The sequence below is a fragment of the Camelus ferus genome, chromosome 11 (assembly GCF_009834535.1).
Source record: "Camelus ferus isolate YT-003-E chromosome 11, BCGSAC_Cfer_1.0, whole genome shotgun sequence".
In the NCBI taxonomy this organism is placed as follows: domain Eukaryota; kingdom Metazoa; phylum Chordata; class Mammalia; order Artiodactyla; family Camelidae; genus Camelus; species Camelus ferus.
Window position 1 is genome coordinate 48,613,665 of NC_045706.1, and position 25,370 is coordinate 48,639,034.

Below are 25,370 nucleotides of genomic sequence, written 5' to 3' on the forward strand. Positions count from 1 at the left end.
TGGTATCTTTCTTAAAAGAGCAAATACAATTTGTTTTATTCACTGGTTAAAAAAAAACCCCTAAAAAAAATACATATTACAAAATATATCGTATACGTCACACAGAACTACTAAAACGAAGTCTGCACCTGAGAACGCCGCAAGCCCGACCTCCGAATCCACGGGACCCGGAAAACAGCCCAGTCTCCTCCCGCCGAGAGGCGTTGCCAGTCGGTGAACTACAACTCCTATAAGGCATCGCGGAAACTGCCGGGCAACCGCGGACGTCCCAGTTACTTCCGGCCTCCAGGAAACCTCTCCGGAAGTGCCTTTCTTTAACAGCAAGTGTCATAGAGTTTAAGCGGGAAGGAAAAATAAACTGCAACTCAGCTCAAATGAAAAGGAGAAAAGCTGAAAGGTAAGAGTCTACAAGCCCCAGAAGCTCTGAGCGAGGACAGAAATGAGGCAGCCGGTAGGTGGGCTCCACGCGGCCGCCCCCAGAGTCCTCAGACATGCAGCTCCCCTGCCTTTCCCTTTTGCTTCCAGTCTCGCTCCAAGTTCTCTAGTGGGATAGCAAATTGGCACCTTACCCTTGCTGTTCTTCGGAACCCGAGGCTCCAAGGCTCCAAAGCGAAAGCTTCAGAAACTCCCTGCAACCATTCATTCTGATTTCACACTGCACAGGCCCCCGCTAGCCCACTTAGGCTGAGATCCTGGACACCAGCTGTGTTCTCTGATAAAAAGGCATTGGTTCAGATTTAGCTCCTACCTCTTAACTTATTTTCCTCAGAATCTCCTGCTCCGTTCCAGCATAAGATCCGATGGAAAGAACCTGTCAAGACCTTAGCCTCCCTATGTTACAGTCCCTCCCTGGCTGCCAGAGCAAAACATCATTCTGAGACAAGAACAGGATATGTTTAAAAAAAAAAAAAAAAGAGGGGAGAGGGTAGTGCTCAAGTGGTAGAACGCATGCTTAGCATGCACGAGGTCCTGGGCTCGATCTCCAGTACCTCCTCTAAAAATACATGGATAAATAAACCTACCGCCCCAAAAAAAGAAAAGAAAAAGGAGTCTTGGTGTTAAGTTAGACATAAAATAGAATTTGTAAATGATTCCTTAAAGGCTGTTGAATCACTAAAGTTTTAATCAAGCACAACGAGAAATGCTAGTAACCCCTTTGTTAATGTTTGAGGATATCCATGGTCGGGGGCAGGGGGTATATGGGAATTCTATGCTCAATTTGGCTGTGAACCTAAAATCACTCTAAAAATTGTTTGTTAATCTTTGAGAATAACAGGAAATATAGTCACGATTATTGAGCCCCTACTCTATGCCATTGGTAAAGCTAGCATTTGAACCCTACTGTTTCTGATTCCAAAGCTCATAGTGAAGAAAATGCATAAAAAACGCTACATAAAATTACCTGGCCAGAATTTTGGCATATCATAAACTGCACTCGACAAGGCTGTTAAGAGACCTGATTATTAGCATCAACTCTCCCCTACCTCCTTGTTGAGCCACACTTCCTTGATTTGTGAAGGAGGCTATCAGACCAGAGCAATGATTGTCAAACTTAAAAGTGTACACGAATCACCTGGTGATTTGGGGAAGATGCAACTTCTGCATAAGGAATTCTGGGTGAGGTCTGGGATTCTGCATTTCTGACAAGCCCCCGGTTGAAGTCCCTGTTAATCCAAGGACCACACTTGGAATAGCAAAGGACAGGATGACTCTAAGATCCTTTCAAGCTCTAACACTCACAGTGGATCATTCTTTCCCCCTCTAATCTTAGCACCTTTACTCTTAAGGAAATATTAAAGGCTCTGTCAAAAAGGAGATTGACTGAAGTAAAGATTCCTATCTGAAGCCAAATAAATAACTTTTTTTAAACTATAAAAATAATGTCTCTGGAAAGACACACAAGAAATCCATGAGTAGTTGCCTTCAGGGAGGTGGACTTAATGGCCTGAATGTAGGAATGGGAGGTAAACTTTATACTTCTATACCTTTTGCATTTTTACTGTGTGTGTGTATATTTTCTCTTTAAAAGATAATTCATTTTTTTTGCTCAGATAATTCATTTTTAATGATCATATAAAAGTGGTTAATATGCCATTTGTTAGTAAAAGAAAGTCACCAAGTTATTAGTTTGGGCCTCCTATTACTATAACATTTCTTTTAGACAACAAAATTCCTTGAACAGTCACTTGATTATGTTTGGGAAATAAGCATGTAAATATCTCTCTGACATTTTAGCTTTTTCCCCTTCTCAAATAGAATTACATTGGAGTATATTGGTAATATAGTAGTCAAATCAGATATGATGGTAGTTTTAGGAAAATAGTGACTTAAGGGTATACAACTGGGCCAAATAATTCATGAGATAACTTCTGGCAGTAAGATCTGTGATTCTCCAGTCCTATGAGTCCTGATTCCTAGAACCTAGACCAGTGATCCTCTACTCTGACTATGCATTAAAATCACCTGCTGAATGACTATATATATATATATATATATATATATATATATACACACACACATATATATATACACACACACATAAACATGTATATACATATTTGTATATACATACAGACACACATACTGGTGCCAGGACCCTCCTGTAAACCAATTAAAATGGAGTCTCTAGGGGTGGAGCATGGGTATTTTTTTAAAAGCTTCCCCCAGTAATTATAATGTGCACCAAGGTATGGCCTAGAGCAAGGATATTAATCTGATACATGAATGAAATAAAAACAAGAAACTTTTAATGAATACTTTCTGTATCCTAGGCCCCATCATCCTCTTTGGAAAATTCAGAGAATCCATTTGATTCAGTGATAAATTCACAGTTACTATATGATTCTGTGAAAGCCCAAGCTTGCCAGATGAATGTTTGCCAAAAGGAAGTGAAATCTAAATATAAACTAATACTCCTAAACAGCTTCATGGCTCAGCAAAAATCTTTCAGCACTGTATGTGCCTGGCACTGTGAGAGATATAAGAGAAATCTGTTTTAGTGTTTCCTCACAAGAAATTTGCATTGTAATTAAAAAGACAAGACTGAACTTGTGACCCTCTGATCAAATCAGTTCTACCAAACCATGTTCCTAAAATGTTGTGAATTGGTTGACATTCCAAAATTGGGAGGTTTTGCATAAAACTCCGAGCTTCTGCATCCTCTTGAGAAATTGGAAGATCTGACAGTTTGAGGTTCATGAGCCATTCCCAATGGCAGCATTTGTCTGGAGCTGAGCTGGGAATCCCCCTTTAGATGAGGCCTGTGCTGTTGAGTTTGTCACAGTGTCCTAACTCCCTGTTGCTCTCTGATACTGATGTCAGCTGCCAGGCATTTACCACTTATATTTTTACGATAAAGTCCAGAGGAAAGTAAAATATTTTTTGATCCTTACTTTTATCAAATGTAGAATAACAGAAGATAGAGCAAGATATATAAGACATATTCCTTTGAGAAAATAAAGACTGAAAACAAAAAAATAACCAAAAAATGTTTTTAATTATAAAAATATATAAATATAAATAAAAATTTTTAAAAATTCAAGAAAGACAATTATATCAGATTCTCTGTGCTTACATCCTAGTCCCTGTATGCACCTGAATCTATGACCCATGATCTACACTGTTTATATATTCAATATCTATCCAAATAAAAAACTATATGGCTAAATGCAAGCAGTCTAAAATCATACAGGGATTCTATTCCAAGCTACCAACTCACCGGCCCTGATCCTACTTTATGGCCCCTGTGCCTCAGGTTGACCTCCATCTATACAAAGGGGGTGGTAACAGTACCACCTCACAAGGTTGATTTGAGGATTGAACATGATAACATTAGTTAACGTGGTATCTGGTACCCAGTGACAGCCCTCTAAATGTCAGCTATTTTTATCCTGTTCACGAAGTGCCAAGGGATGATTTAAGGAGGAGGCAAAGTGAGCTGTTGGGGAAGCTATTGTAGAAGAGGTGAACTGACTAAGAGGAGTGGAAGATGTAGCTTGTCCAGGTGGAGAAAAGACAGGGCAGTAAAGACCTGAGCAAGGGCTCAGAGAAGTGGTGAATGGGGCCTGGATATCTAAGCCTTACAATTGTAAGACAACTGCACTGGAGTTTTCCTCAGGTTTTAATTTTAAAATCTAAAGACTTTACTGGCCCCTGCTTCATGATACACAGTAAGTGACTGTAACAATCACTACATTGATTTTTGGTTTTCCCCACCCACCATTTGGCAAGGATTACACGATTTCAAGAATTCAAACTCTTGAGTATTTCAGAGTTCCATTAAAGATAATTTTAGCTCTCACAATGGGATGCTTGTGCTTGGACACAGCCACCAGCACTACCTCATGACTGCCACTAGGGGGACTAGAACCAAAGGAATCATCATGCTTCTGGGTACAGTATTCTTTTTCCTAAATTCTTACCCAACACTCCATGTTAAATTCTTTTCTCCTTTGATGCATATTTATTATGTGTTTTTAAATATTTTAAAAAATCCAAATACTACTGGAAAATAGGAAATTAAAGAGTCCTATTAACCATCATCCCTACAAAATAGCCACTTATGTTGATAAGATTCTTGTGTGTCCTTCCAGATATTTTCAATTTACATACAAACATGTGTATTATTCTTTTATTTAAACCCATTATTTGTCCCCTGACTACCACTCTGACTTTATCTCCTACCATTCTTTGCCTGCTATGAAGACTATATTCTAGATCTTCAAACTTACCAACCTGTTCCAGCCTCAGGACCTTTGTGCTCACTACATCATCTTCCTAGACCACTCTCTTCTCAAGTTATCCTCATTCAGTATCAGTTCATATGTCACTTCCTCAGAGAGGTGTTTTGTGACACCCATCAAGTAACTATTCCCCAGCCCAAGTCACTCTGCATCACCATGTTTTACTTTCTCCTATCACGATTTGAAATTACCTTGTTTTTGTGCTACTCACTACTAAAATGTAATCTCCGTGATAGCAGGAACTTTGGCTGCCTTATTTGATTCCATATCACTAGTATGTAGAACATAAATTAGGGACCCAAAAGTACTGTTAGTTGAATAAATAAATGAAAGAGTGCTGTACATACTATTCTGCAACTTTTTTTTCACTTAATGTATCTTGTACAAGTTGTATTTTACTTAGTGTGGATAAGCTTTATTTTATTTCATTCATATTCTTAATTTTTTTAATTTGTCAATTACAATGTGTCGATTTCTGGTGTACAGCATAATTTCCCAGTCATGCATATATATATACTAATTTTTAAATTTAATTTCTTTTAGGTTAGATATTCAGAAGCCTCAGAAATAATGTAAAAAAATATTCAGTGAAAAGTCTCACTTCCACTTCTATCCACCATCTACTTAGTTCCCACTCAACCAGGTAACCATTTATATTACTTTATTGTGCATTCTTTATACAAATATACACATACATCTATATTTTATTCTTATGTCTTCTCTTTTTTCACAAAACAGTAGTGTGTTACTTATATTGTTCTATACCTTCATTCTTGGCTGCATGTTATTCATAATTTATATGGATTTATAATTTATTTTGTTCAATTCTCTATTAATTGACTTTTGGTTATTTTCAATTTTTATTATTGTAATCAATGTTGCAATAATCATTTTTATGCTTGATGATGAACAATGGAATAAATTCCTGAAAGTGAAATGACTTAATCAAAAGATACATGTATATTAGGTTGAGAAAGATCTTAACAAATTTCCCTCTAAGAGAGTTGCCTCAATTTCTGTTCCCACTAGCAGTGTACAAGGGCACCAACTTTTCCACACACCCTCTCCAAGTCCTAAATTTTATAGACTTGAAAATGTTTGTCAATCTGATGGATGAAAAACATTGTTTTTATTTTCATTTCTGTAAATATGAATGAAGTTGAATACTTTTTCATATTTTAAAAATAGCCTTATTGATATATGTCATATACCATATACTTCACCCATTTAAAGTATATAAGTTAATGGTTTTTAGTATATTTACAACATCAGCACAATTGTACAGATGTGCAACCATCACTACAATTTTAGAGCATTTACATCACCTCAAAAAGAAACCTATACCCTTTCAATATCACTCCTCTATCCCCCCGTTACCCTCAGCCCTATGAAACCACGAATCTACTTTCTGTCTCTATAGATTTGCCTTTTCTGGATATTACATATGAATGGAATTATATAATATATATAGTGGGTTTTTTTGTGACAGACTTCTTTCACTTAACTAGATTTCAAGATTCATTCATGTAGCATGCATTGGTACTTCATTCCTTTTGATGGGCAAATAATATTCCACTATATGGATATGAATTTTAAAATCCATATTGTCAGTTGATGGACATTTGTGCTGTTTCCAGCGTGTTTTTTTTTTTAACAACATAAAATTTTACAGTAGGCAAGGGCCTTAGAATTATGAAGATGAGACAACACTTAGCAAACAGTCTCCTTAATTACTATAACTAAGAGTCCGTTCTGATGGGTAAAACATTAGGCTAGGAAGCACAACACTAAAAACACCACCCTTGCCACAGGAGGGTTTTCTGTGTAATTTTAATGTTTTTCTTCTTTGAGTCTTAGTTTCTGTATTAGTCAGTTCAGACTGCCATAACAAAATACCATACACTGGGTAGCTTAAACAACAGGAATTTATTTCTCATAGTTCTGGAAGCTGGAAAGTCTATGATCAAGGTGTCAGCCAATTTGGTTCCCTGGTAAGGGACTTTCTTCTGGCTTGCAGATGACCACCTTCTCACTGACCTCACATGGCAGAAAGAGGGAGCCCTGGCCTCTTCCTCTAATAAAAAGTCTTCCTGTAAGGACACTAATCCCACCATGGAGGCTATACCCTTACGACCTCATCTAAACTTAACTACCTCCCAAAGGCCTCACTTTCACATACCGTTACACTGAGGGTTTGGGCTTCCATGTATGATTCTGGAGGGACTCAAATATTCAGTCCATAATAGTTTCCCAAATGTAAACTGACTTCTACCTACACATCTACTAAGGAAGAGTAAAATGGCATCAAGCTCTTTGAATTTCTTGGGGACATGTTTACCAACTCATATAAAACAACTGTGCTCTTTAAGGAAAAAAACAAATAAATGGATACTTTCTACATAGTTCCTGTGGAATATATACCTCAAATATCAATTATTCCCTGATATATCTACCCTTAAGTTCTTATCACAGACTAAAGCAAGCAATCTGGCTTATAAATACATAATTTTCTAAGTAAGGTAATTTAAATGCAATAAGCTTTTACCTGGAAGACAGTCTATGAAGTATCACAAAATGAGGAACCACAGGCCATGCCTAGTAGATTTCATAGAATTGTGTTATAGTGTTTCTCAATACTGATATCTTGGATAATACAGAGTGAAGACTATCTCACACAATGTAAGACATTTAACATTCCTGGTGCTCCAAACTAATAACTGCCAATAGTGGTCTCCAGTTATTGTGACCATGCAAAATACCCTCATATATTTCCACGCAGTGCATAGAGGAGAGGCAATACTGATGAAATCTTCTAGTCCAGCTCCTGCATTTGATAACTGAGGAGCCTGGGGTCTAGGCCTAGAGAAGTCACCAAGCCCAGTGACCTGACTTCTTCCCAAGTGTTCTTTCTACTGCTGCATGTAATAAACTCCTTGCTCTCACTACTCAAGATTAAAGGAGGAGCAGTCTCCATCGGAATCTCACCCTCATCTCTCCACATCTTTCTTTTTTTAACTTTTTTATTGAGTTATAGTCATTTTACAATGTTGTGTCAAATTCCAGTGTAGAGCAAAATTTTTCAGTTATACATGAACATACATATATTCATTGTCACATTTTTTTTTGCTCTGAGCTACCACAAGATCTTGTATATATTTCCCTGTGGTATACAGTATAATCTTGTTTATCTATTCTACATTTTGAAATCCCTTTCCCCACATCTTTCTTCCCTTTCTCTCCATCCCTTTTTTCTCACTTTGCAACTCAGTAGATTCAAGAATGGAATTAAACTAGTTCATTCATTTATTTTAACAAATATTCATTGGACACCTAATGTTTCTGGCTCTGGGCTAGAGGCTGGGAATACAGTGGTGAACAAAACAGGCATGACCTCTACCCTTGTGGGTAGAGTGAAAGAGAGGGACAATTTTAAAGTACAATAAATATGTATAAATATGTAATTACAAATTGTGATAGTGGCAGAAATGAAAAGAACCTAGGGAGACTCTAATTTCGAATTGAGACACCAAGGAATGCCTCTGAAAGGAAGTAACATTTAAGATAGTGCCTGAAGGTGAGTAGGAGTTAACCAGGGAATACAGCTGAGCCAAGTCCCTGAGCAGGAGGGAGCTGGGAAAGGAGACTTGGGTCTCTGGGACATCATCATAATGAGCTGGGGCAGAGTCAGAAGACAATGCTGGAGGATTAAGAGGGATGCAGGACCTTTCTGGCCACAAGGAGCAGTCTGGTTGCCTATGGAGAGAAAGGGAAAGGTCATAAAGAATCTTCCTGGGATGATAGAACTATTCCATATCTTTGTATTGTGATTTTTTTTTTGAGGGAAGTAATTAGGTTATTTATTTTTATAGGAGGTTCTGGGGATTGAATCCAGGACCGTGGGCATGCTAAGCATGTGCTCTGCCACTTGAGCTATATCCTCTCCCATTCCGTATCTTGACTGGAATGGTGGTTAGACAGTTGTATTCATTTAAAAACTCATCAAAATGCAAGTTAATATTTGTGTGTATCACTGTATGTACACTTTACCTTCATTGAAAAATAATGACCACTGTGACTGCAGTTACTTAAGTGAAGCAGGTTCACAGTTCAAACTACATGAAGTTTGAGGTTATGGAAATTAAAAAAAAAAAAAAAAAAAACCTAAGGCCCAGAAAGATTAAGTTAGAGTCTCTCAGGCCTCAGAGTACCATTTACTTCATTTAAAACTTCTTTGCCAGGGGTGTGGGTGGTATAGCTCTGTGGCAGAGCGTGAGCTTGGCGTGAAGGAAGTCCTGGGTTCAATCTCCAGTACCTCCGTTAAAAAAATTAAACGAGCAAAAAACTAAGTATTAAAAAAAATTCCGTGCTCTAAAAAAACAAGCAAACAAAAAAACCCTTCCCTGCCCTAAAAGAGAAAAAGGAACAAAGGAAGCCCATTAAGAAATACATGATAGCTTCTACATAGCGCCTGTGGAATATACGCTCTAAATATCAGTTATGCCCTAATGTATCTACCATTGAGTTCTTATCACAGACTAAATCAAACAATCTGACTTATAAATAAAATATATTAACTTAAATGCAAAGATCATCTGCCTGGAAAGTTAAGAACTGGGCATCCCAGCACTCTCCAAAAGAGCCTTTGGGTGGGGCTCCATTACATATTAGAATCAGCTGACTAGGTTTACAAATATTAATGCCTAGGTCCAACCCCCAGAAATTCCATTGTAATTAGACTGAGGTGCTGCCCCAGCATCCTGATTTTTAAGAGCTCCCCAGAGAGAAGCCAAGATTGAAAATCAGTGCCTGCCCAGTTCCACCTGGATTCCATTCTTCTGTCTTTAAAATGACGACCTTCAAAGATTTACTGATCATTTTGCATAATAAGGGTTCTTTGGATTATTTAAAGTAAACTTTAAAATGCTACATTAAGATTTAGATATCAGAACCCTCCCAATCCCCAGGTCTTACTTTAGTCTTAGTGCTGACGTGGAATCAACCAGCTCCCCACCTCTGCTTTTGGGACATCTGCCCTCTGGATATAACTCTCCTATGGTTCAGTGTCCCCTTCCTCTTGACAAGGCCCTGGGCTTTCTCTTAGGCGTGTTTTCTTATTGACCCTCTTCCAGCTGACTTGGTTCAAGTTTTGTGTCTCCTATATCCAGCTCCCTTTGGTCTGAGGGGGAGGGAATGTGAGAGAAAAGAACAAACCTCCTCCTCCACCCTCTTTGTCCTGCAGGTCTGATGGGAGAGTAGGGGGTGCAAATCCCAGTTTGATGGGCTGTCCTGAGCCCATTTGAGCCTCAGGCAAGGCCTCTTTTCATCCCATTGTTTTTTTGTTTTGTTTTGTTTTTAGGTATAACGTTTGCCCCTCAACCCCTGCTAAAAAAAATGTCTCCCAGAACTTGTCGGGGATTTTCTGAAACTGTCTCATTTCCACCACATGTGTACAGTGTGCTCAGAGAGTTCACTGCAGTGCTCATTTGTTTTCCTTTTTATTTCCTTTTTCTTTGATTTTTCTTTTTGTTGTTGTTGCAATACTCATTTGTTGCCCACTTACCAGGTGTCTTGGGCACATCTCCAAGTAACAGTGTTTAATTTACAGAAAGTCCTTAAAACACATTCAACTGGTTACAGTTCTTTTCTTCCTCTAACGAAAAGCAGAGGCACTGTTTGAGAATACGAATTATAAAATGGTGAAGTCCTATGGTATAAGACTGTTACAAAATATCCTTTTGAATATGTAAATATGAAGATTGTGAATGAAAAATACTGCAAACCATACCAGTAAACAAAGAATGCTGAAGCCATCAAGTCATCAGCCGCTGCTGCCACCTCCCACAGTGAAGACAAGCCTGCAGCCTGGCCTCTGCAGCCACTCACAATGGTGCACTCTGAGCAGACTCAGAATAATAAAGGACAAGATACTGGACCTACATAGCTAGATGCTTGTCAAAGGAATGAATTCAATGAGCCCAAATGTTTGCTTCCTCCCATACATAGAAAAGCACTAAATTCTTTAACTTGAGATGCCTGTTTTTCTTTAGATAACAGGTAATCTTTTATTGTTCCAACTACCTGATCTTTGTTGTAAAGCTCCTATATATCCTAGCTCCTCCCCTACCTCTTCAGAGCAGTCCCTCAGAGCGCTCTGAGAGGCTGTCATCCTGGTTCAAGTCCTCCCACCAAATAAAACATAACTCTCCAATTTTAGGCTGCGTATTTATTTCAGTCGACAAGATAATGCACATTTCCTAACTTTAAAAATTCACCAAGAATTACATGATTTCAAAGCTGGGAAGCTGAGTCAGTTGCAGACATTGTTGTTACTTGAGCTGCTAAACAAAAATTATTTCACCACAGACTGTGGTTCAAATTAGTCTTGGAAAACATGACATTTGAATTGAGGTGAGATCTTCAGGAGCATAGACGTTTAAAACAAAATGATCCTGTGTCCAAGTCTTCTAAACATGAGTGTGTTTCCCCATCTGGACTGTGAGTTGCTGAAACTCAGGATCTTGCCTCATCTCAGCATCCCCTCCCCCAACGAAGCACAGAATAGGTGTTCAACAAATCTATGTTGTATGCTTAAAGGAGAGTGCTTCAGTTCACATGGTAATATGCCTTGCTGAAGTAATGAGGTGGTAAAAGATCTTCTTACTGGAAACAAATTACAGAGAATTAAGAAGCAAGAATCTGACTCTGGTTATCTTGCCCTGTCCAGGGAGAGGAACACTATTTCTCCCACAGAAGTCTCTTGTCTTGGAGGACACTGGGAGCTCATTGTCTACTTTCTATTACCTGCCTTGCCCAGTGAATGCTAAGGGAAGGAAGGACTGAAAGGAATATAAGGAGGAACCCAGGTTTTAGGGCCAGGGTCTTCAAACTGAGTACTTGAAATATTTCCCAAGGCATGTAGCTACATAGAATTTTAAGAAAATTCTATCCCCAGGCCCTCCACTGTACCTGTCCATAGCATGCCTCAGACTGTCCTTCCCCATTTCCCCTTCACAACAGCATTTCTCCTGCCTTACAAAGAAAAGACTCCCCACCTCCATCCTAAACATCACTGTAATGTAACAATGTCCCAAGCATGAGTACATCTAAGATGCCATACAAATAGACCATTGGAAGTGGCCCCTTTAATGTTTCATCAAGGTGCTGTATATCCTCCTTAGCTTCCAGCCCTCCCCAGACTTAAACATATTTCAGTCCAAGGTGCATCACTGATTTATAAATGGGGTGTTTCTCCCTGGGATATTCTGAAATCATTGCGGACAATGAGAGTGGTGGTGTTGCAAGAAAATGGAGCGTGAGAAGATGGCCATGTCCCAGGTCTCAGGCGAGTCCCTGGGACATGCCCCATCAGGTGAGGCTCCTTGGCTTCATTCAGGAAAGAATTCAAGAGAGAGCCATAGTAGAGTGAAAGTAGATTTATTAAGGGAGTGCATAGACAGAGGGTGGCCAGAGAGGCCACAAGGAGTGGAGGTGTTCAGTTTAAAGTAAAAGTAGATACACACTCTATACAGCACAGGCCATCTTCAAAGATGAGAGAGAGGGAGAGAATCAGAGACAGAGACAGAGAGCAAGTGCCAGGGCAGGCGAGAAGTGGCCCCAGAGCATGGTGTTGTCTAGGAAATTGAGGTTGGCCACAAGATGTGGGGAGGTGTAGATCCAGGAATTGGGCCATCACCCAATTTTTGATCTTAGCAAGTGGGAGGATTATTCCAACTACTTTGGGAAAGGGCCCAGGAATTGGGCCACTGACCAATTTTTGACCTTTTATGTTTAGCCTCAGAACTGTCATGGCACCTATGGGAGTGCTGTTTAGCATGCTAATACATTTCAGTGAGCATATAATGAAGCTAAAGTTCTACTGAAAGTTGAATCTTTTGCCATTTGGGCCTCAAGGTCCACTGAGAGTTGAATGTTCTGCCATCTTGAGCCTAACCAGGTTTTAATCAGCTTTTGTCCTATCCTAAGTTGCTGTGTCATTCCTTTACGGGTTGCGTCCTGCCCCCTTCCCTCCTCTCTCAGTGATGATTCTTGTTTAACAACCTCATTTTTTTAATCCTTCAACTGTTGTTCAAGAATGCGCTGTTCATAAAAGAAAGTCTGGGGAAAGCGAAGAGAACTTCAGTAAGAATTATTGAAAGACTTTAAATAGCTTTTATTATAAATTTAAGTTTTAAAAATTCTCATATACTACAGCACTGATCCTCAGGATATGTCATTAGCTGGGAAGAAAACACAATTGATTCGCTGAAGCAGTACAGGTTAGTAAGGCTGATTCTTTTAAATATAAATACAAAGTTTCCTCGGAGTACCAAATTTTTCAAGAGTTTTTGACATTGGATAAAACCCATAGATAAACATTTTATATAATTTCTTTTGGATTCTGTGTGGATTATTAAATGCCATAGTTATAGCATGTTTTATTAAATCACATCCAAAATATTTATTACTTTACAATAGACCATCTGTTAGTTTTCTATATTGCATGAAAAGTTACCATTGTTACCCAAAAACTGGGTTCATCTCTTGTTGGGTGTTGAGGCAAAAGACACAACCAAGCCAAAGAGCAGGAGAAAAAGGATTTACTACTTGCTGCAAGTGAGGAGAACACTAGAGGTCTTTCCCAAAGCAGTGTCTCCTTGAAGAGCCAAATTACGGAAATTTTAAGCTAAAGAAACAATGCATATTCATGAAGGGGCTTGAGCAGAAGAGAATTTAGTATAGAACTGGGGCAAAGGTTGCCAGAATCCAACCTTTAGTTGAATGAAGTCATGAGGGTCCAGAATGGTGAACATCATGATTCCTTAGGTTCAGACCAGTCTGGGGTCTTAGCAAGTATTTACCATCCTCCAGCTGGGTAGGGGTCTTAAGTCCTGCAGAACTCAATGTCTGATTGTTATATGTGTATATCCCTTGAGGAGGAACTAGGACTATATTTATTGTTGAACTATTATTTCTTGACTGCTTTTTTCTTTTTTCCTGCATTCCCTCACTTCCCTTATGATCATTCTTACTGAGACCTGTTCAAGGGCAAGCACTGTGGCCAGGCTTAGATTATAAAATGGCTTAGGCCAAAAATGACTTCTCTTTTTTTTCTTTCATTTTTGAAATGGGGAGGTAATTAGGTTTTTGTTTATTTATTTTAATGGAGGTACTGGGAATTGAACCTAGGACCTTGTGCATGCTAAGCATGTGCTCTACCACTGAGCTATACCCTCCCTGCTTCAAAAATGACTTCTCTTATGTCAAAAAAGCCATGCCTAGTCCTCCTTCCCCAGAGACCCCCTACCCTATCTGCTTATACTGTGAACCACTAATTTAGAAGCTCAAAGCAATATATATATATTATTGCAGTTTCCACAGATCAGGAGTCCTGGCAGGGTTTCACTGGATCCACTACTCAGGTTCTCAGAGGCTGCAGTCAAGGTATAGTCTGGGGGTCTAATCTCATCTAAGGATGGGAATCCTCTTCTAGCTCACTAATGGTTGCCAGAATTTAGCTTGGTTGTAGGACTGAGGTCCCAGCTTTCTTGCTGGCTGTCAACTGGGTCCACTCTCTGACCCTAGAGGCCCCTTCAGTTCCTTGGTGGCCCTCTCATAAGCACTGTCAAAACATAGGAGCTTCTTCAAAGCCAGAAAGAGACTCACCAGCCAGCTAAAACAGGCTTACAGAATTTAACATAAAAAGTGGAATAGCTATCCCATCATATTCACAGGCCCCACCTATACTCAAGAGATGATAGAAGGTACACCAGGACAGGAATCTTGGGGGACATTCTAGAATTCTGCCTACCACACCATCTTCATCTTATTTCTACTTTTGGAATGTTTGATATTTTCTGCCTCCTATTACCAAAACAAAATCATATTTTAGTGGCTGGAACAATGGATTAATTTTTAGCATTAGATAACTTTTTCTTTTTGCTAAGCACATAGGAAATACGATGATGGTGTCCAGAAAAATTAATAGAATAATTTCTGGATTCATGTTTAATTAACAGAATCATTTCATAATCCTTATTTAACTATTCCTAAAAAGCAAATACTAGAGACGATTATGCACACATCAGTATGCTTAGGAATGCCACATCTTTTATCATATCTCTAACTTTATAAATAACATAATTTTAGTTGTACACTATATTGCATTATTGTAAATAAAGTAATGAAAGCCTTAGATTTAGGATCATGTTTTATCACTTATAATTTTAAAAAGATTAATTTATATTAGACCAAAGGTAATTTAATCTTATTTGGCTACTTTAAGTGACCTATGTTATATGCTACACCCTTATAATTTTTTTCTTAATCAGATTTATCATATCTGAATCAACAGCTAATGAACCCACAACATCAGGGGGATAATTTTGTTTCAGAAAGTAGTATGCTTCCTAGGATGAGGTATTGGCTGTCTGGGAATTTTACCAATTACTGCAGGTGATACTTAACAGTCATAGTTATTTTCCTTCCATAAAAAAAGATAGATTAACTGTGATTTTAATTATTTACTTTATTTCTTTACCACTTTTATCGTGGATATAGGTGATCATTTATTAACTTAGTTATTTGGTAGATTCACAGTCCAACTAGCTTTTATTTTAATTACGATTACAACGGATGTATTTTAAAATCCCACCTACCACAAAAAAAAGTTTTCTCATATACATTCTACAAATACTTAATAAAAAGCCTTTTATGTAAATGATAAACAGTATATTCCCCAAGTTCTATATGATCAGGAACTATATATCTCTTGTCCATGTTTATATTCTATTATGTGTCACATTGTGCAATATTTGTGGATACTTCATAGTATTGATTAAATGATTGGTTGAAGACTAAATACAAAGATAACTAATATCCTTAAAGAGCTTAATACCAAATAAGTGAAATAATACAAATGTACAAATAACTATTACAGTTCTGGATGTGTAAAATAAAAATATCATGTACCAGTTTCTATAGAAATAAAGATAAATATTTAAAAATGAAAGTAAGTGAAGATTTCAAGGAGAAGTAATACTTGTGGTGAAGTGGATTAAAAAGTAGGACTCAATAAAGTTTTAAATCAAACATATTTGGTATTATTTGAACTTATAAAAATAAGTGGTAACATCAAAAAGTTCAGTGAAGTATCAGAGGGCCCCATATAAGAGGTGTAAGTGGCAGAAGTATTTCCATGAAAACATTATCACCTGGATTTCTGTCCATCTCTGAATTCTTCAGGAGCTGGGATAATAATTATAATGTACTTTGGTTATGTTTAGAGGTCTTTCCTGTGTCTTTGAACTTGAGCTAGTGCCCTCTTCAGAAATCCCCAAGGTAAGTACAAATCTTCTGCACCAATATTTCCTCAGAGGGGAAGCTATTACCATGGAACCTCACTTACTAACCTGAAATTAGCCCGTTATATTTACCATGTAACCACAGAGAAATTTCTGCCACATGAATGCTAGGAAAAATCATTAGACTATAGCAAATCATTCTGATTTATACCATTATCTCTCAGGTATGGAAAAGTATTTTGAGGGAGTAAATACTGTTCAAGGGGCTTCCCAGCATTAGGAATTGGTAGCCATAAAAGAGAATATTAATTCATCTTTTCTCTGTTGAGCTTCTGTCTCTTCCTTTGAGGCATTAGTACAAATACTTACTTGGCTATATGAAGTTATACAGTTATGATTCATTCAAAAACATTTATTGAGTTCTAGGCCTATATGCTAGACATTAGGTAAAAAATCTGAAGCCAAAAGTGAAAAAAATAGATGGTTGTATCCTTACAGAGTGGAAAAGAGGTTACATTTATTCAAGTTCTTATAACAGTATCAATCTATTTTATATATTTTTATAGTAGTTTATAAAATGTTATGTAGTTTATATAGAGTATAAGTGTTTTGATAATTATCACATTGCACATTAACATAATTTTTTGATGAGAAAGACTTTCTGATGGAAAGTAAATCTAATTCTACTGATTAATTTATAATGAAGACTAGCTTTACTACTTAGATTATGTGGTGAGTATTTTCCTTTTTTTAAATTTTTCTTCATACTGAAGTATAGTTGGTTTACAATTTCATGTTAGTTTCAGGTATACAATAAGGTGATTCAATTATACATATATATTCTTTTTCATATTTTTTCCATTATAAGTTATTATAAGATACTGAATATAGTTCCCTCTATTATACAGTAGGTCCTTGTTGTTTATTTATTTTATTTATAGTAGTGTGTATATGTTAATCCCAAACTCCTAATTTATGCCTCTCCCTCACTCCTTTCCCCTTTAGTAACCATAGTTTGTTTTCTGTGTCTATGAGTGTATTTCTGGTTTGTGAATAAGTTCATTTGTATCATTTTCTTTTTGGATGCCACATATAAGTGATAGCATGTATTTGTCTTTGTCTGATTTACTTCACTTAATATGATAATCTCTAGGTCCACCCATGTTGCTGCAAATGGCATTATTTCATTCTTTTTTATGACTGAGAAATATTCCATGTGTATGTGTGTGTGTGTGTATGTGTGTATATATATATATATATTATATATATGTGTGTGTGTGTTTGTGTGTATATATATATGCACCACATCATCTTTATCCAATCATCTGTCAGTGGACATTTAGGTTGTTTCTATGTCTTGGCTATTGTATATAGTGCTTCTGTGAACACTGGGGTGCATGTATCTTTTCAAATTAAGAGTTCCCTCTGGATGTATGCCCAGGAGTGGGATTGCTGGATCATAAGTCTGTTTTTAGCTTTTTAAGGACTCTCCATTCTGTTTTCCATAATGGCTGCACCGAACAACACTCCCACCAACCGTGTAGGAGGGTTCTCTTTTCTCCACATCTTCTCCAGCATTTATCATTTGTGGACTTTTTGATCATGGCCGCTCTGACTGGTGTGAGGTGATACCTCATTGTAGTTTTGATTTGCATTTCTCTGATAAGTAGCGATATTGGGCATTTTTCACATGCCTATTGGCCATTTGTATGCCTTCATTAGAGAATGGTTTGTTTATGTCTTCTACCCATTTTTGGACTGGGTTGTTTTGTTTTGTTTTTTAGTTATTAAGCTGTATAAGATGTTTGTTTATTCTGGAAATTAAACCCTTGTTGGTCTCATCATTTGTAAATATTTTCTCCCATTCTGTGGGTTGTCTTTTCACTTTTATTTATGGTTTCCTTTGCTCTGAAAGAGCTTTCAGGTTTAATCAGGTTTTATTTGCTTATTTTTGCTTTTATTTCCATTACTCTAAGAGACAGATAAAAAAAAATATTGCTTTGATGTATGTCAAAAGAGTATTCTGCCTATGTTTTCCTCTAGGAGTTTTAAAGTATCCAGTCTTACATTTAGATCTTTAATCCATTTTGAGTTTTTTTTTAATATGGTGTTAAAGAATGTTCTAATTTCATTTTTTTACATAAAGCTCTCCAGTTTTCCCAGCACCACTTCCTGAAGAGATTGTCTTTTCTCCATTGTATGTTCTCACCTCCTTTGTCATAGATTAATTGACCATAAGTGTGTAGGTTTATTTCTGGACTTTATATCCTGTCCCATTGAGCTATGTGTCTGTTTTTGTGCCATTACCATACTGTTTTGATTACTTTTGCTTTGTAGTATAGTCTGAAGTCAGGGAGTGTGATTCCCCTAACTCCTTTCTTCTTTCTGAAGATTGTTTTGTGTATTTGGGGTCTTTTGTATTTCCATACAAATTAAATTTTTGTTTGTTTTAGTTCTGTGAAAAATGTCATTGGTAATTTGATGGGGATTGTATTGAACCTGTAAACTGCCTTGGGTAGTATGGCCATTTTAACATTATAGATTCTTTCAGTCCAAGAACATGATATATCTTTCCATCTGTTTGTGTCATCTTCAATTTCTTTCATCAACTTCTTGTAGTTTTCAGAGTACAGGTCTTTTGCCTCCATAGGTAGGTTTATTCCTAGGTATTTTATTCTATTTAATGCAATGGTAAATGGGATTGTTTCCTTAATTTCTTCAATTTCTTTCTTTCTGATATTTCATTGTTCATGTATAGAAATACAAGAGATTTCTTTATGTTAATTTTGTATACTGAAACTTTACTGAATTCATTGATGAGGTCTAGCAGTTTTCTTGTAGCCTCTTTAGTATTTTCTATGTATAGTATCATGTCATATGCAGTGACAGTTTTACTTCTTCTTTTCCAGTTTGGATTCCTTTTATTTCCTTTTCTTCTCTGATTGCTATGTCTAGGACTTCCAAAACTATGTTGAATAAAAGTGGCAAGAGTAGGCATCCTTGTTTGTTTTGTTCCTGATCTTAGAGGAATTGCTTTCAGCTTTTCACCATTGAGTATCATGTTAGTTGTCAGTTTGTCATATATGGCCTTCATTATGTCCACTTTCTAGAGAGTTTTTATCATAAATGTTTGTTCAATTTTAATCAAAAGCTTATTCTGCATCTATTTAGATGATCATATGGTTTTTATTCTTCAATTTGTTAATGTGGTGTATCACACTGACCTGCTGATATTTAAAAATTCTTGAATCCCTGGAATAAATCCCACTTGATAAAAGCGTATGATCCTTTTAATGTATTGTTGGAGCTGGTTTGCTAGTATTTTGTTGAGGATTTTTGCATCATAAGTGATATTGGCCTGTAATTTTCTTTTCTGTGATATCTTTGTCTGGTTTTGGTATCAGTGTAATGATGGCTTCATAGAATGAGTTTGGAAGTGTTCCTTCCTCTACATTTTTTTGGAATAGTTTCAGAAGGATAAGCATTAACTCTTCTCTAAAGGCTTGGTAGAAATCACCTGTGACACCATATGGTCCTGGACTTTTGTTTGTTGGGAGTTTTTAAATTACTGATTTGATTTCAGTCATGGTAATAGGTCTGTTCATATTTTCTATTTCTTCTTGGTTCAGTCTTGGGAGATTGTGCCTTTCTAAGAATTTATCCATTTCTTCTAGGTTGTCCATTTTATTGGTATATAGTTGCTCATAGTACCCTGTTATGATCCTTTATGTTTCTGTGGTGTTGGTTGTAACTTCCTTTTCATTTCTGATTTTACTGATTTAGGCCATCTCCCTTTTTTTATGATTAGTCTGGCTAAAGGTTTATTAATTTTGTTTGTCTTTGCGAAGAACCAGCTTTTAGTTTCATTGACCTTTAAAAAAATTTTTTTAGTCTCTGTCATTTATTTTGGCTCTGATCATTATGGTTTCTTTCTTTCTACTATCTTTGGGTCTTGTTTGTTCTTTCTCTAGTTGCTTTGGGTTGTTTATTTGAGATTTTTCTTATTTCCTGAGGTAAGCTTGTATTGCTATAATCTTCCCTCTTAGAACTGTTTTTGCTATGCCAAATCACAAAAGAACAAAAGGAGAGGGGAAAAGGACCTACAAAAACAAATCAAAAACAATTAACAAAATGGCAGTAAGAGCATACATATCAATAATTACCTTAAAAGTAAATGGCTTAAATGCTCCAACCAAAAGGTATGAATGGATACAAAAATAAGACCCATATATTTGCTGCCTATAAGAGACTCACTTCAGATCTAGAGACACATACAGACTGAAAGTGAGGAGATGGAAAAAGGTATTCCATACAAATGGAAACCAAAAGAACGCTGGAGTAGCAATACTTATATCAGTATTATGTTTGGATTCCTTTTTCTTTTTTGTGTGTATGTCTATTATAGATTTTTGGCTTGAAATTATGTGGTGGACATTTTCTAAATGTATATTGACTAATAGCATAGCACTAACCACATGTGGCTATTGAGCAGTTTAAGTGTGGCTAAAGTAGCTGAGAAATTGAATTTTTAATTTTAAATGTAAAAACCAAAGCAGTGCAAATTTTATGATAGAAAATATTGTGTTGTATTGAATTCAACAATATTTAATATTCTAACCTTTCTTTACTAGATTAAACAAAGTGCCTCTCATAGACACTTGGGTACAATTGGTAGTTAGTTGGTAAGTCTTGCTAACCTCACAAAATGAGGAGATGAATGACTAGTCACTAACAAGTCCTTTTGAAAGTCAGGTACTTTCCAGTTCTTTCCTTCCAAAAACCAAAGGAGAAACTAATCAAATTGACAGCTATTAGATAATTAAAAGTAATTTTTGAAAATAGAAAATTATGTGATTTTTGGCATATAACTAAGAAGAAGTTAAAAGAATTGGGTGACATAGCAGTAACAGAAGTGCTTCCATTTATATCTATTTATATATATGGAGAAGGTTTTTCAGAGATGATTGATACTGAACCTGTCCCATTCTAGTAATAACTAATATTACTTCACAGATAGTAAAATAATTGAAAAAAGTTCTTAAAATTTCAATTCATGTCCTTAAGGTATGCTCTTCCAGTAAATTTTTTTCTTAATAATTATTTATCAGAATCATATTAATGTTATGTTGATATGCTGCATAATAATAATAATAGTAAAAATAATAATGGTAGCTCAATTCAGAAGAAATGTTTTTAACATTCAGGGAAAGCTTTTTAAGCAAAATTTCAATTTAAATATATATTATATATATAATTAAATATATATTATAGTACAGAAGTATGATATGTGATCCATAAAAGACTTTTCAAGATTTCTGGTACTGGCCAAGATGGAGTAAGCCCACTATGGACTATCTTTCCCAATGATTACAACTAAGAACTCTGGACAAAAATACAGAAAGCAACTACTTGAGGACTCTTTAAAAGTAAATAGTTGTGAGCAGATTAGGGAGGGGACCCAAAGGTGAAGAAAGACACATACAGGACTGAGTTTCCCATATTTTTTCTTTTTTAATCTCCTGACTTTGACCCAAAGACAGCCATAGCACATAACTGTACAGTTGGCACAGGCTTCGAAAACTCCTAGAGAAATTCTATAGTTTTGATCTGAACACCATGGAAGGGAGTTCCTACAAGCAGGAGAGTATGGAGGAATCCTCCTCCCCACCCCCGCCTTCTGGCCCTACACCAAGGGCAGCCCCAGTCACAAAGCTACACTGTAATGGCAGTAGCATAGTGATTTAAAATTCCAACAAGAAAGTGATCTTTTAGGTCAGAGGGACGGAAGGGACCTTGTGATCTGAATAGTGTCAGGGGACTTCCCATTTCTCTCTTTTATTTCGCTGCTTTGCCCCAAAGTTGTCCCCAATCATGCAGAACTGTGTGGCAGCCTGGCAGCTAAAAAAAACTCATTTTACTAGTTGGAGAACTGAGAAAAGGGGATTCTGGTAGGTGGAGAGTGGGGAAATCTGGATAAGAGAACTGGAGAAAGGACTCCCTTCATTTTGATCAATAAAATAAACCTCTGCCCAGAATGACCAAGAAAAAAGGGAGAAGACACAAATTACCAGTATCAGGAATGAAAGAGGAGATATTACTGCAGACCCTACAGACATTTAAAAGATAATAACAATATAGGCATACCTGCATTTTCAGATAGTTGCTGACATTTTTAGCTACATACTGTTTTTTAGTAAAGTCTGTGATTGGTTTTTTAGAAACAATGTTATTGTACAGTTAATAGACTACAGTATAATGTAAACATAACTGTTAATATGCACAGAGAAACCCAAAAATTCATGTGATTCACTTTATTGCAACATTTGCTTTATTGCGGTGGTCTGGAATGGAAGCCAAAATATCTCCAAGGTATGACTGTACTCCAAACAATTCTATTCCCATAAATTAAATTACTTAGAGAAATGGACCAATTCTTTGAAGGATGCAAAGTACCAAAACTCACACAGCAAGAAATAGATAACCTTCATAGTTCTACATCTATTGAAGAAACTTAATTTGTAGTTAAAAAAGCTCCAACAAAGAAAACTCCAGTCTACAAACATTTAAGGAAGAAATAAATACCAGAACATAGAAGAGAAGAGAATACTTTCCAAATCATTTTAGGAAGCATTTTCCTCAGCCCAAAACCAGAGAAATATATTAGAACAAATTAAAACTACAGATCAGTACCACTAATGAACGTAGATCATTCTACAAAATATTTCAAAATGAATCCAGTAGAAGTTATCCTGTGAATGCAAGGAGGGCTCAACATTCAAAAATCAATCAATGTAACTCACCATTTTAAGAGGCGAAAGAAGAAAAGCCATATGATTATCTCAGTAGGTGCAAAAAAACATTTAAGAAAGTTCAATATCTGTTTATGACAAAACAAACAAAAAAACAACCTCTTGGCAAACTAGGGGTAAACAGAACTTCCTTCTCCTGAGAAAGAACATCGATAAAAAGTTACAGCTAACATCATACATAATAGGAAAGACTGACTGTTTCCTCCTGATATTTGAAGAGGCAGGGATATCTGCTCCCATTTAACATCATATTGGAAATTATAACCAATGCAATAAAGCAAGAACAAGAAAACAAATACAGATTTGAAAAGAAAGAACAAAATTGTCTATTCTCAGACAAATGATTGTTTATATGGACAATACCAAAAAATCTACTAAAAAGCTCCTCAACCTAATAAGTGAGTTTAGCAAAGTCACAGATAAGTAGGATAATATTAAAAAGTCAATTGTATTTTAATATTCTGATAATGAATAATTTGAAAATTTTTTAAATTACCACTTATAGTAGCAGCTCCAAAATGAAATATTTAAGTAAAAAAAAATCTAACAGAACATGCGCAGGATCTATATACCGAAAGCTACAAAACACTGATGAAAGAAATCAAACATCTAAATAAATGGAGAGGTGTACTCTATTGGAATATTGGAATATTCAGTATTGTTATGATGTTGATTCTCTCCAGAATGATCTATAAATTCAGTGTAATCCCAGTCAAAATCCCAGTAGGAGTTTTTAGACAGATAATGGACAAGCTGAATCTAAAATTTTATATGGAAAAATCAAAGAAGTTAGAATAGCCCAAGCAATTTTGAAAAAGAACAAAGTTGGAAGACTACTACCAAATTTCAAGGTTTACTATAAAGCTACACAATTAAGATAATGTAGTATTTGTGAAAGAGTAGAGATACACATTTATGGAACAGAATAGAGTCCAGAAAGAGACTCATGCAAATATGATCAATTGATTTTTGACAAAGTTGCAAAGGCAATTAAACATAGCAAGGATAGTATTTTCAAGAAATAGTGATGAAAGAAATACATATCCATAGGCAAAATAAGAACAAAAAAATAAAAAATGCCTTGACCCATACTTCACATACTTTATACAAAAACTAACCCAAAATGAATCATAGACTTAAATGTAAAGTGTGCAACTATAAAACTCCCAGAAGAACAATGAAAGAAAATATTTGTGACATTGGGTTAGGCAAAGAGTTTTTAGATAACAACAGCAAAATTCATAAAAGAAAAGAGGAGAAATTAATCTTCATCAATATTAAAAACCTCTGCTCTTCAGAAGACCTGGTTAAGAGAATGAAAGACAAGTTGCAAACTGGGAGGAATATTTGCAAATCACATATCTAACAAAGGAATTTAATCCAGAATATATAGAGAACCTACAAAACATAACAAACCCTACAACAAAGGAGTCAAAAATATACAATGTGGAAAGGATAGTCTCTTTGGTAAATGATGTTGGGAAAACTGGTCAACCGTATGCAAAATAATGAAACTGAACCACTATCTATACCAAACACAAAAATCAACTCAAAGTAGATTAAAGACGTGAACATAAAACTTGAAACTCTAATCCTCCTAGAAGAAAGAACACCAATTTTTTTTAATTGAAGTATAGTTGATTTACAGTGTTGTGTTTCAAGTGTACAGCAAAATGATTCAAATATAGATACATATTCTTCTTCAGATTCTTTTCCACTATAGGTTATTACAAGAGATTGCTTCCCTGTGCTATACAGTAGGTCCTTGTTGTTTATCTATTTAATATATAGTAGTGTGTATATGTTAATCCCAAACTCCTAATTTATTCCTTCCCCCCAACTCCTTTCCCCTTTGGTAACCATAGTTTGTTTTCTGTGTCTGTGATTCTCTTTCTGATTTGTAAACAAGTTTTATAAATATTTCTAGTTTGTACACCAAATTTGATGAGATTTTTTTCATGAACAGATGTTGAATTTTGTCAAATGCTTTTTCTGCCTCTACTGAAATGATCATGTGATTTTTATCCTTCCTTTTGTTAATGTGGTGCATTCATTACATTAATTGATTTGCAGATATTGTACCATCCTTGCATCCCTGGAATAAATCCCACTTGACCATGGTGTATGACCCTCTTTATATATATTGTTGAATTTGGTTTGCTAACATTTTGTTGAGAATTTTTGCATCCATATTCATCAGAGATATTAGCCTGAAATTTTTGTTTTTTGTAGTGTCTTTGGTTTTGACATCAGAGTAATGATGGCCTCATAGAATAAATTTGGGAGTATTCACTCCTCTTCAATTTTTTGTAATCATTTGGGAAGGGTAGCTATTAGCTCTTCTTGTTTTGTTCTTAGGATTCCCCTGAGAACCCTTTGGGTCCTGGACTTTTGTTTGCTGGGAGGTTTTTTGTCTTTTTTGTTGTTGTTGTTCTTTGTTTATAAATTCAATTTCACAACTAATAATCAGTATGTTCAGATTGTCTATGTCTTCCTGATTCAGTTTTAGAAGATTATAT

The 25,370-nt window shown here is 36.1% G+C and overlaps 1 long non-coding RNA gene across 2 annotated transcripts in view; it reads left to right on the forward strand.

Moving 5' to 3' along the window:
• Positions 1-299: 299 nt before the first annotated feature.
• Positions 300-25,370, forward strand: part of LOC116667187 — a 28,280-nt gene continuing 3,209 nt past the window's right edge. Inside the window, exons 1-3 of one of the 2 annotated variants that reach the window (XR_004323989.1) lie at positions 300-397; positions 5,286-5,385; positions 16,025-16,079. This is a non-coding gene — a long non-coding RNA (uncharacterized LOC116667187). Of the gene's footprint in view, positions 398-5,285; positions 5,386-10,098; positions 10,598-16,024; positions 16,080-25,370 lie in introns of those variants that run through there. The other variant, XR_004323990.1, reaches the window with a different exon arrangement.